Raw genomic sequence first — 12,890 nt, 5'->3', positions numbered from 1 at the left:
TTCCCACTTATTTATACAACCTACTCCACACTTACAATGTGAAAGTTTATAGAAATTCTGAAATTAAGTAGTAAACAGAAGAAAAGCAGAATTGAGTTCAATTATAATGCAAATAATTTAATGGTCTATGGTTCAATCCCATTTCTGAAGGTCTGATGAATAATTAATATTGTTCCTCCTCTTCCTTGTGGCAGGCGCAGCAGCACACTGCCCTCCAAAGCCGGCAAAATAATCGCCGGACTGCCCCTTTCCTAGCTCTGCATGGTGTGGGGTGACATCCGGGATGACCACAGCAACATCCTCGGTTAAGGGAAAAAAGAGGATGTAAACCGTAGCTTCTTAACACTGGCCAGTTGAAAGGTTCTGCTAAGATGTCATGACAAACGACACCTGTCAGAGTGCTCTCTAAGTGTTACTCACCTGCTTGGATGTCAGCTGGCAGAGTGTCGAAGACGGCCATCGTGAGAGTCCTTTCTTCAGGTGTGACATGCTCAATCGATCCTATTTATTTGTACTGAAATCTTTTTTTTTCTCTGCTGCTACTCGTGTTTTACAGAAACACGTTTGAGTGGGTTTTCTACAGTCTGGCGCATGTTGACACAATATGGAGAATGCATATGCTGCAAACCAGCACGACTATCACGCATCAACTATAGACGAGTTTCACTCACTACTGCAGTTTGGAGTTAGGTTGATGTTAGAGGCTACTGGAGGAAGTTATGGGGCATACTTGAACTCTGTAAGGGAACATGAACCTTTCTACTCCTGCAAATTGTGACTAATAACCCTAATCAAATTCTACGAGATGGGTTTTTGAATGCAGTACTGTATTTTCATTGAAATGGCAGATTTGTATGATTTCAAAAATGTATGTAATGCTTCCCACAAAGAAATGATTTTACTATTTTGTTTCAAAATGGTCCCTCTGGCATGCATATTTCTGTATGATTTAACACATGTTTGAATCCCACTTCCTTGATATTTTGAAGTTCATTTTAGTCCTCCTCCGTGCATGTTTTGTTCCATACCTGTGCCTTGGAGAAAAGAACTATAGCCCTCCAAGTCTAATACGCTATACACAACAGCAGCCTACAGTGTTAACTTATTGAGAATGTATATCATTGCATTTAACATTCAAACCTCTTTTGAACTCTTCAGATCTTAACCGGATCAAACTGGAATGTTAATATATTACCCTAAGTCAAACTGGTTTTGGTGTCTTAGACACAAAAGGTTGTTTTCTCCTCATAGTAAAAACACTGTTTCATGGTTTGGATTAAAAACACTGGGTATTTGTTACGTAGAACTTTGTGTTTTTTGGGGGGGAAAGCTATACTTAGCTCTACTGCTGTTTGTATAGAGGCCTAGTTAGAATTGTATTGCAATGACAGGTGAAGTGCTTGTTGAAATCTTGCTGCTCATTCCTTAAAGTACATATACCAACGAATACCTGTTTGTCTGTAGCCATAGCTGTTCTTAACCTGTTCAACTCTGACGCCCTCTGGTGGCATTTTATAAACGATGCATAATATTGTATACTGCCCTCATAAAGTACATTTCGGTCCTTACAGAAACATGCTTAGGGAAAGGGAAAGGGGAATACCTAGTCAGTTGTACAACTGAATGTATTCAACTAAAATGTGTCTTACGCATTTAACCCAACCACTCTGAATCAGAGATGTGCGGGGTCTGCCTTAATCGACATTCACGTCATCGGCGCCCGGGGAACAGTGGGTTAACTCCCTTGCTCAGGGGCAGAATGCCAGTTAAGTACTGTTAGAAAGCTAAGAACTGTGGGATTCTGATAATCGTCAGAAAAAATGTGACTATTACAGAGCCCGAGATAGGGGGGAGGTCCCAATTGTCAGTTGTTGGGGAATAAGAGATTTGAAAGTCTAGGTTCGACATGAAATATGTAACCAATTACTCTCTCTAAACATGTGCACATTTCCATAGGAACAGAGCCATTTTAAAAGTGCGGGGTTTGTGCAACGTTTCTCGTTTTACAGGATATACACATGAGAAGAAAGCTGAAGTCTCTATCCATACATTGATGTAAATGTTCCCTTGTCTGATTCCCAGTTCGTCCACTCGCTAGCAGTCGGAGATCACATGAGTTCTCTTGGCCACTTGAAACCAGTTGCGTCTGGATCCTGTCATTTCCTAATGAGCCGCCCCCAGGTGGTGAGGGTAGGCAACAATTTGTAACTGGATCCTGGACTTCCTGACAGGCCGTCCCAGGTGGTGAGGGTAGGCAACATCATATCCTCCATGCTGACCCTCAACACGGGGACCCCTCAGGGGTGCCTGCTTAGGCCCTTCCTGTACTCCATGTTTACCTGCGGCTCCATCACCATCATTAAGTTTGCCAATGACACAACTGTGGTAGGGCCTGATCACCAACGACGATGAGACAGCCTATAGGGAGGAAGTCAGAGACTTCAAAGAGAGTTTGGTATTTTTCCTGGAGGGCCACAATGTGTAGTAATCTTTGGCCAAACCAGGCACACTAGAGGCTATGGAGCGATATGATGTTGAATCTGAAATTCAGTTTGTGTTGGCACTAATATCACTCCATAACATTCTAGCTATATGTCTTGGTTAATGCCTGGTTGGAAAAAATGAAAAAGACTGTAGCTCCTAAAGACATGATGGGCCACCACTTGGGTAGAAGCACTATATGGTCCTGTAGCCTACTTTGTCACATGTAAACAAGTTTAGGATGCCAAATATTACCAAACATCCTACGCTTCCTTTAGTCCCAGTCAAACTTATCTTGACCTTTATCAACCCTACTGCATATTCCCTTTAGCTTTCATTTCAATTTCATTTTATTGTACTTTGTTTGGGATGGCACAAGACACTTAAAAAAAGTATGATTTTCTCATAACAATGGAATTTTAATTCTCTGTTTCTCAATACTGTATGCTATTCGCACACAGTTGTCTGTTGTAGATCTGGAACCACTGACAGAATAGGGGAGTATCTGTGGCCACGTGATAAAACACTAGTCTGGTATCAGTAGTCTGAAAATAGGAGGAAACCAGTTGGACATGTACATCAACATATGGCAGTTGACATTAATATTGTTAAAAACTCATCCTCGATGTCTCACACCTGTTGAATGAACTTGTGCCTTTGGCCAGGATCCAATTTTCCCACGGAGCTGGTGTGTAAAGGACCATATAAAATCATCTGAATGAGGCTTGTTCATGTTTCAGTGGGATTATAGCATAGTTATAAACAGTTAGTTAATTTAGTGTGTCAGTTTGGTGGAGATCCAAAATGAATGTAAAATCCAGACAGTTGAGGAATGACACGCAGTATGACATGAGCGATACCAAAAACATAGCTACTGCAATCAGTTTACAACCAGGAGTTTCTTTTTTAAATTTGTTTATTGCTTAAACACAAATTTTAACACAGCATAAACCAATAATGATCAAATTAGAAATCAAAGCAGTGGTAGGTTTTATGGGGAAAACATTCAATCAAATCACATACACATGGTTAGCAGATGTTATTGCGAGTGTAAATGCTTGTGCTTCTAGTTCCGACCGTGCAGTAATATCGAACAAGTAATCTAACAATTTCACAACTACCTTATACACACACAAGTGTAAAGGAATGAATAGGAATATGTACATATACATTTATAATATATATATAATATAAGTGACACATTTATTACATCATATTTGTAATTATTAAAGTGGCTAGAGATTGAGTCAGTGTGTTGGCAGCAGCCACTCAATGTTAGTGATGGCTGGTTAACAGTCTGATGGCCTTGAGATAGAAGCCGTTTTTCAGTCTCTCGGTCCCAGCTTTGATGCACCTGTACTGACCTCGCCTTCTGGATGACAGCAGGGTGAACAGGCAGTGGCTCGGGTGGTTGTTGTCCTTGATGGTCTTTTTTGCCTTCCTGTGACATCGGGTGGTGTAAGTGTCCTGGAGGGCAGGTCGTTTTTCCCCGGTGATACGTTGCGCAGTTGCTGTACCAGGCGGTGATACAGCCTGACAGGATGCTCTCGATTGTGCATCTGTAAAGGTTTGTGACCGTTTTTAGTGACAAGCCGAATTTCTTCAGCCTCCCTGTATAAGCCATTTAGCAATAACTTTGACCCAAAGCGACGATCATGCTTGCTTCGTCCCGCAAAGTATTGTTCCTAGAGATACTGAATATGGCGTTGTTAAGTGGAGAAGTTATTTTCGTTTGAGTTGGTTGATCAAGGACGCAAGGCTACACGTACAGAAGCTTCTGCAACGAGTCGTCTGTATAAACAATAGTTTGTTGTGGGACGAAGCAATGGCCATGCACACATTTTATGTATGGGTGCTCCCAGGAATCGAACCCATAATTCTTACGTTGCAAGCGCCATGCTGTACCAACTGAGCTACAGGACCACAGACAAGAAGAGTTTCTCTCAAGATTAGAATACTTGTTGTAGCTATACAGTAACACGTTAGCTAACGTGCTAGCCACAGTAGCTAGCCAGGGCTACAGTTTGCATCCATTCCATACTTGTTAATTCACGTTTAGCTCATGTAATTTGTAATAACTATCTCTGAAGTTTATTTTGCTGAACCACGTGTATTTCTGCGTGGGCCACCATCTTTTCTCATTTCAACTTTGACCCTTCGCCTCTGACCCAACAACACATGTAATGCTTCTGTCCTCGTTTATTCAAAACTGGTTTGTAGTCGCCCTCAAGCGTTCATCTCAAATTACTGCATTTGATTTGTTATTTTTATTTTATTAAATGATTTAACATTATTTAACGAGGCAAGTCAGTTAAGAACACATTCTTATTTACAATGTTATGTATTGCTCATCATTGGTGTCGGCTGTTGTTTACTTATTTATTTGTTGTCTCATCACATTATTGTACAAAAAACGGAAACGTAGCTAATACACCAGTATTTATTGTTTCGAGTGGTCTTTTTAGTGGTATGGGGATCCAGTATTGCGTCGCTGATTGCATTGATTGACAGATCATCCCTGAAGTTGTTTTATTACGTCAAAGTGCATTCACATTATGACGTTGGCTGAGTTACCGTATATAATGCGATAGTTTCTCTCTTTGGTAATCACTTGGTAAAGTTTTACATGATGGGAACATAGGCTCCAGCCATAGACTTTAACCATGGAGGATAATAAGGTAAGCCTATGAATTGCTAACAGAGAAGCCCCATGCAGTGGTGCAGGAACCGCTGCACCGTCTTTTTTTATGCTGCAGCAGGAACCACAGGGTTTACAGGACATGACGGTAGGGGAGCCACAAGTAGTGGCAGCTGGGTGGCGGTGTGGGCTAACGTTAATGTGCCGCTAATATTATCATTTTTAATAACCTATACATCAAACCGTGCTTCTACACCTGCATTGCTTGCTGCTTGGGGTTTTAGGCTGGGTTTCTGTACAGCACTCTGAGATATCAGCTGATGTACGAAGGGATATATAAATGGATTTGATTTGAAATATGATCCTTGCAAAGATAACAGCAGTAGGCTATTTATCATAATTCTACCGAAAATATAATAATAATAATAATAATAAGTGACTCCATAACGCATTAATTATGAATCTTGATATCAGGCATTAGGATCTATGTGTATTTATAGCGAAAACCTGTCCTGTACATTTTTTAAATATATTGGACATTATAAACTGGTTGTTTTGAGTCCTGAATGCTGATTGGCTGAAAGCTGTGGTATATCGGAGCGTATACCACGGGTATGGATATACCACGGGTATGACGAAACATTTATTTTTACTTTCCTAATTAAGTTGGTAACCATTTTATAATAACTGTGCGTTGTGTCATGTGTAAGAACAGCTCTTAGCTGTGGTATATTGTCCATATCCATGAGCATTTAAAGAATGGTCTTTTTTCTTCCAGAGTTTAAACGAAGAGGATCCACATGATCATCAAAGTTTGGAAGGTCAAGTCCAGAAAATGAAGAATGATATCCTGGGTTTAAACTATCCAGAAGATAGTGAAGTGAAGGATCCCCTGCCTCAGATCGAGCTGAAGGCTGTGACAAGGAGAAAAGTTAAGGTGAGAGAATAGACTGAGGAGAGAAAGGGAAATCTGGGGTCTTACATGTCCACACTTTAAACCTGTCCAATATGCCATATAACATGTTGTTGTGAGGTTGGAGGGTGAATTGTCCTTACAACAGACTTCCATCTCTTAATATTCAATCACCAATTGTTTACTGTAGCTCTTCTCAAAGGCCTGTATAGCAACGGCAACATACAGTATGTCATTGACTGTATTGTCTTTTTAGACCAAGAGGAGGACCAGTGCCAACAGGTCCACAGTTGAACAGAGCACTGATACTGATGCAGCCGAGAGAGATTTTGTTGATAATCAGAGTGATGAAGATGAGGATAAGGTGAAGAAGAATCCCCTGCCTCAGATGGAGCAGGATGCCGTGAAGAGAAATAAAGTCAAGGTAAGGGAATAGATTGAGCAGAGATGTGGATATTTGTGATATCTTTCATATCTATAACCTGCCCCTATAGCATGTTGCTCTGAGGAAGGTAAATTGCCCATGCAATACCCTTTTATCTCCTAATAGTAAATCTAGGGCTGACCCCATTTGGTCGACAGTTTGGTCAATAGGCTGTTGGTTGACTGGGATTTCTTAAGTCGAGCAGTCGCAAAAGTTATTTTTTTCTTCATGGTGCACATGGACACCTGTCTGATTCGCGCCTGTCTCAGTTGACTAATCCATTGCCAAGGCCACAGGGATGGCATAGTCCATCACGCTAAGACGTGATACTGAAATTGTATATGGTTATATTATGTAACAATAATGGTGCAACACTAATAAATCAAATATTATTTTATAACAAATGCGCTTTCTCCTGCATTGGATACGGTCGCTGTCCGTGGTTCTGAAACATAATCTTCAGTGCTCCGTAGAATTGCCGCCCTTTCCTATGTTGCTATGTGCATAATAGCAAAGTTAACCAGCATATTGGGATTGAGAACAATGTTGCAGAGGCAGCAGCAGCAGCAGAGACGGGGAAACAGCCCTGGCCTTAGCCTAATTGTCTAAGAAAATTGAGGAGAGAGGAAAACCCAACTAAATTAGGTCTATAATCAATAGCCTAATTGTTAAATGTGCCTGGCTTTGTAAATCATCCATATATTACCAGTTAAAAGGGTTTTTCTTTATTTTTTACTATTTTCTACATTGTAGAATAATAGTGAAGACATCAAAACTATGAAATAACACATATGGAATCATGTACGTATCAAAAAAGTGTTAACCAAATCAAAATCTATTTTATATTTGAGATTCTTCAAAGTAGTCACCCTTTGCCTTAATGACAGCTTTGCACACTCTTGGCATTCTCTCAACCAGCTTCACGAGGTAGTCACCTGGAATGCATTTCATAAATGAACATGTGTGCCTTGTTAAAAAATTAAGTAAAGGAATTTCTTTCCTTCTTAATGCATTTGAGCCAATCAGTTTGAGCCAAGACAGAAGATAGCCCTATTTGGTAAATGACCAAGACCATATTAAGGCAAGAATAGCTCAAATAAGCAAAGAGAAACAACAGTCCGTCATTACTTTAAGACATGAAAGTCAATCCGGAAAATTTCAAGAACTTTGAACGTTTCATCAAGTGCAAAAACCATCAAGTTGCAAAAACCATGAAGCACTATGATGAAACTGGCTTTCATGAGGACCGCCACAGGAAAGGAAGACCCAGAGTTAACTCGGCTGCAGAGGATAAGTTCATTAGAGTTAACTGCACCTCACATTGCAGGCCAAATAAATGTTTCCACAGAGTACAAGTCACAGACACATCTCATCGTCAACTGTTCAGAGGAGACTGCGTGAATCAGGCCTTCATGGTCAAATTGCTGCGAAGAAAGCACTACTAAAGGACACCAATAATAAGAAGAGACTTGCTTGGGCCAAGAAACACGAGCAATGGACATTAGACTGGTGGAAATCTGTCCTTTGGTCTGATGAGTCCAAATTCCAAAAAATTTCTTTGTGAGAGTAGGTGTACAGATGATCTCCGCATGTGTGGTTCCCACCATGAAGCATGGAGGAGGTGTGATGGTGTGGGGGTGCTTTGCTGATGACACTGTCTGTGATTTATTTAGAATTCAAGGCACACTTAACCAGCATGGCTACCATAGTATTCTGCAGTGATACGCCATCCCATCAGGTTTGCGTTTAGTGGGACTATCATTTGTTTTTAAACAGGACAATTACATCTCCAGGCTGTGTAAGGGCTATTTGACCAAGAAGGAGAGTGATGGAGGGCTGCATCAGATGACCTGACATCCACAATCACCCAACCTCAACCCAATTGAGATGTTTTGGGATGAATTGGACCACAGAGTGAAGGAAAAGCAGCCAATAAGTTCTTAGCATATGTGGGAACTCCTTCAAGACTGTTGGAAAAGCATTCCAGGTGAAGCTGGTTGAGAGAAAGCCAAGAGTGTGCAAAAATGCCATCAAGGCAAAGGATGGCTACTTTGAAGAATCTCAAATATAAAATATATTTTGATTTGTTTAACACTTTTTGGTACCTAAATGATTCCATATGTGTTATTTCATAGTTGTGATGTCTTCACTACTACTCTACAATGTAGAAAATAGTACAAATAAAGAAAAGCCTTGAATGAGTAGGTGTGTCCAAACTTTTGACTGGTACTGTATACATATATACAGGAGTAAGACAGATATAGCTTCTGTTGCCTGTTTGAGTATTTGTTTAATAGACTACTGATTCTGTGAGCACCAAGCCTCATGCACCGGCAAAATGTTGAATTAAGCCATTTCACAGATTCGGCTGTTTTTAATCTTTGCTATGCTGTAATAATACAGTGTCACCATCGGGCTCTTTCCTGAGTCATTTGTGTGTCAAACAGTGTGCTTAAAGCATCAGCCAAGCTCAGTGCCTATGTAGGTGATTGTTTTCAAACACATAGGCTGTGTCTGATATGGAAAAATACATTTTAACATTAGAACAGGATGACTCTCGGTCGACAAATATTATTTTTTGTCGGGGACAGCCCTGCAATCAGTCTTACCCTTGCTCTACTCAAAGGGCTGTATTGGAATGGCTTCATACAGTATCTACGTGTATATCATTGACTGTATTGTCTTTTTAGGCCAAGAGGACCAAGAGAAACAAAGTGGAGCAGATCACTGATGCAGGTCATAAATTAAACTCTAATTTCACTGAATGTAATCCTTTTGCATGTAAATGTAATTTAGTATGGATATCTATTGAGCAGAGGACTAATAGCAGAGTGCACATGTTATACTTTCTTGGCTACTTAACTTCACAAAGTACACAAAGTTGGCTAATACATATTTGCCTCAGAAGGTTACATGTTTTCTGACTTCTTTACCTTGGTGAATGCTGCTTTGCACACAGGTCCCTCTACATCTGTGGAATTCTCTGGGATGGCAGTTCAGGGGACATCTCACCAGGGACAATCTAATGAAAAGATCCTAAGTGAGTGTGTCTCCAGGGCCTGTCAGACCAGGGCTCTTGACCTCCCGCCAATCGATCCGGATGCTTTCAACCCGATTATCATCCGGTTTCTGGAAAAACTTACTGAGGAGTATGTCCAAACTTCTATTGTAGTATTTGAATGCAATGTCATCTGGAGGATTTTATAAATTGTATGTGTGTTGGTGTGCTTTTTGGTGCTAAAAACATCTAATTATCTCCTATAGGCAATGGAGGCAGTTAAGCATTGGCAGGATGGACCCTGTAAGTCCCTTAACCCTGAAAATGATTCATAGATATATTAATAGATGTTTCAAGAATATTAGATACAAACCTTTTATCTATCTACAGTATCATCCACATTATCACAAACAGTTTCATTCAAATAGCTTTTTAGTAGCCTACTGCTTTTCATGCTTTCCAATGTATGCCACTTTCATGATTCTCATGAACATATGTGAGATTGTTGGTATCTCTTCGAGGAGCTTGGTTTCAGAGCCCGGCTATGAGTAATCTACCTACACTGTTTCGGTCCTACAGGTGATGAGGGCATTGCTTGCAGAGATGTGCCTGGAGATTGTGCGGTTTGTATCTGAGGCCATCCTGGAGGTCATCATCCCTGCAATTTTCCGTTTTGTACAGATATACAGCCATGTGTCTCCAGTATCCAGCAAGTCTCTGACAGAATCAGAGAGATCCTCTAGCACAAACCTGAAGGTTCGCAAGAGAGGCAGCAGCAAATCCTCAAGGTCTTGCACGGCCAAATCAAGCTCCTCTCGTAATGGGTATGTTCAGTCATTCCTAAAGAAACCGGTTTCACCTAACTATTCATAACCCATTTTGTGAAAATATGTTTTGTTATCTGTATAACAGTTTACTCTTAATGACCAGTTTAACTGATTACTGAATGATGTATTAATGTCACTACCGTGTCTACTATTGAATATGGAATGCTGTATTGTTTGCTTTGTATTCTCAAAGGTCTCAGACAGTGTTGCCAAATACTCAGGGAGATGGTGAGTCGATATCATCTGAGCCACTCAGGGACTTTTTTGGGATTACTGAGGACAGTCTCCTCACTGGTGTCCAGGATTCCTTCAAAGAGTCGCTGAACAATGTCCTCTGTTTCCAAAGAGAGGGCCAGGTAGACACTCAAAGTCTATCCCGGGTTATTGTTGGAGAAGTGTCAAAGAAGGTCAATTCCATAATCTCTGTGGCCATCCAAACTCCCGTCTCTGGGCGAATGTCCCCTGTCATTTTTGCCAGTGGTGGTGTCTCCAGCACCAAGGTGGTTGAGGAGATGGTGTCTGGTGTTTCCAACATACTTCAGATGTACATTAATGGGAAGAGTGTTGAGCAGAGTGTTGTTCTCAGAGAGGATGGTGTTGAGGTGGACATGACACATTTAACAGGACAGGTCATGACAGCCCTCAGTGGCACTGTTTTGAACTTCAGCAATAAGGAGAAAAATGAACCTGACAAGAGGGAACTGCTTTGTGTTGTTGCTGACCATATGAAGATGCTTGAAGCTTGTAAAAGTCCTGAGGAGATGCTAAAACAAGGAGAGAGCAACCTCAATATCAAAGGTGCCAAATCTAGTCTTCGTCTGTCAACACAAAGTATGGATAGACTACTCACTGAGGAGTTTCAGACCAAGGCCACTGAATCGATCCGGGAGATCGTTAAAAGATTCAGGGTTTGTACATCATGTTGTTCTGGCACTACATCATCTTGTCCAACTCCTAGGATAGGTGAGATCAGAGACCTTATGGTTGACCCTGAGGCCTCTGAGTTGGTAAGTACCTTTGTTTCAGACATGGACAATCTTACCCAGTCTATCAGGGCATCCTGCTCCCCTGCACAGGGCGAGCAGATCCTTCTTGAAAACCATCAAAGTAAGATCTGGTCTTACACTGTTGGTTGTTACTACGACATAAAAAATACGCTGAAGAGGCTTCTTACCTGTCTAGAAAAAGGGTATCTCGCAAGTACATTTGTGGGGAGCACAAAATATTCTTTCACAATGGTTCCAACTTTGTGCCTGGACGTCGGTCATTCCAGTAATGGTGAGGCTGACACATCGGACTCCATTTCTTGTAAACCACTTTTAATAACCCCCTCATCTATGAATGAACAAAAAGGACAAAGTGAGACCCCAAAACCTCTCTTGGCTCTCAACAAGTATTTGCAAAACCAAGTCCTCCTTGACACCACAAAAGCGATTGCCAGCCAGGTTCTAGTCTTGTATAAGACTGAGGTGATGAAGAAGTTCTCATCTTCTGTTGGAGAGTGTGATTCTGAAGAGTCTCTGGAGGCCATTCTATTTGTGGATGGCATCATGTCTGACTTGAATGATTTCACCAGTTCTTGTTCCCCCTCACCATCTGAGTTGTTAGACAGTGAACAATGTCTCTCCCATCTCACTTTTCCACTTGGTCTGCAGGACAGCACCACCAACAGTGAATCTACCCAGAGTCTTCCAATTATAAATATGAAGAAACTCTCCGGTGTGTCTTTCCAGACAAAGGCTAGAAAGGCAGTGAGTGAAGATCTGAGATATGTCAACCCCTTTACAAACAGCTTACTGGGAGACTCTGAAGCATCTAAATTGCTGGACACTTTTGTAACAGATGTGGAGACTGTTGTTCAGTCCATGCAGGCACATGACTCTGAAAATGTCAGAATTTCAAAAGTAAGCACCCTTTCTGCTGCTCGTATTATATATCATAGATTTAGAGAAATGCTGAGGCGGTTTCTCACTCCCTGCCAAGACTCTGTAAAGGTCATCGATGGTGTTACACCAATACATGATGAGACTCTCAAACAGGCTCCTAGTGAAAGTTTAGATTCTCAGGTGACTTGTAATAGTGATTCTCTTGAAATCCAAGCAGACCTTCAAACCTGTACCAAGGAGGTCATTAGTCAGATCCTCACTGTGTATCAATCTGAGGAATCCATGGAGAAATGCCTCTATAGCCTAAAAGGAGATACAGAAGACCTGTCCAAGCTTTTGGATGCCGTTGTTTCTCAGATTGACGTCCTTGCCGCCTCCAAATCATATTTATCTGTTGATGACTATGCTGTCAATACACAGGACAATTTGCATGGTGAGATCAACAATGATGAGGAGGAGGCATCCTCTAGAAGTCTTAAATCCACAGCCTTTGACAAACTATGTACTGAGGAGTTTCACACTAAAGCCTCACATATGGCTGGTGGGATCCTTCAATCAGGGTTGATTGGCATTGTAAATACCAGCCTTGATGGTAGAAGTGCAGACATTTGTGCAGAGTCCAGTAACGATGGTGATGATAGAGATATCAAAATCCTTCAGAAGAGTGGAACTCCACCTTTGTTCACCTCTTCTCTGCACACCAATTCTGCAGCATCCAACATC

The sequence above is a fragment of the Oncorhynchus kisutch genome, unplaced genomic scaffold, assembly GCF_002021735.2.
Source record: "Oncorhynchus kisutch isolate 150728-3 unplaced genomic scaffold, Okis_V2 scaffold967, whole genome shotgun sequence".
Classification (NCBI taxonomy): domain Eukaryota; kingdom Metazoa; phylum Chordata; class Actinopteri; order Salmoniformes; family Salmonidae; genus Oncorhynchus; species Oncorhynchus kisutch.
Note: the sequence above shows the minus strand (reverse complement) of the source record.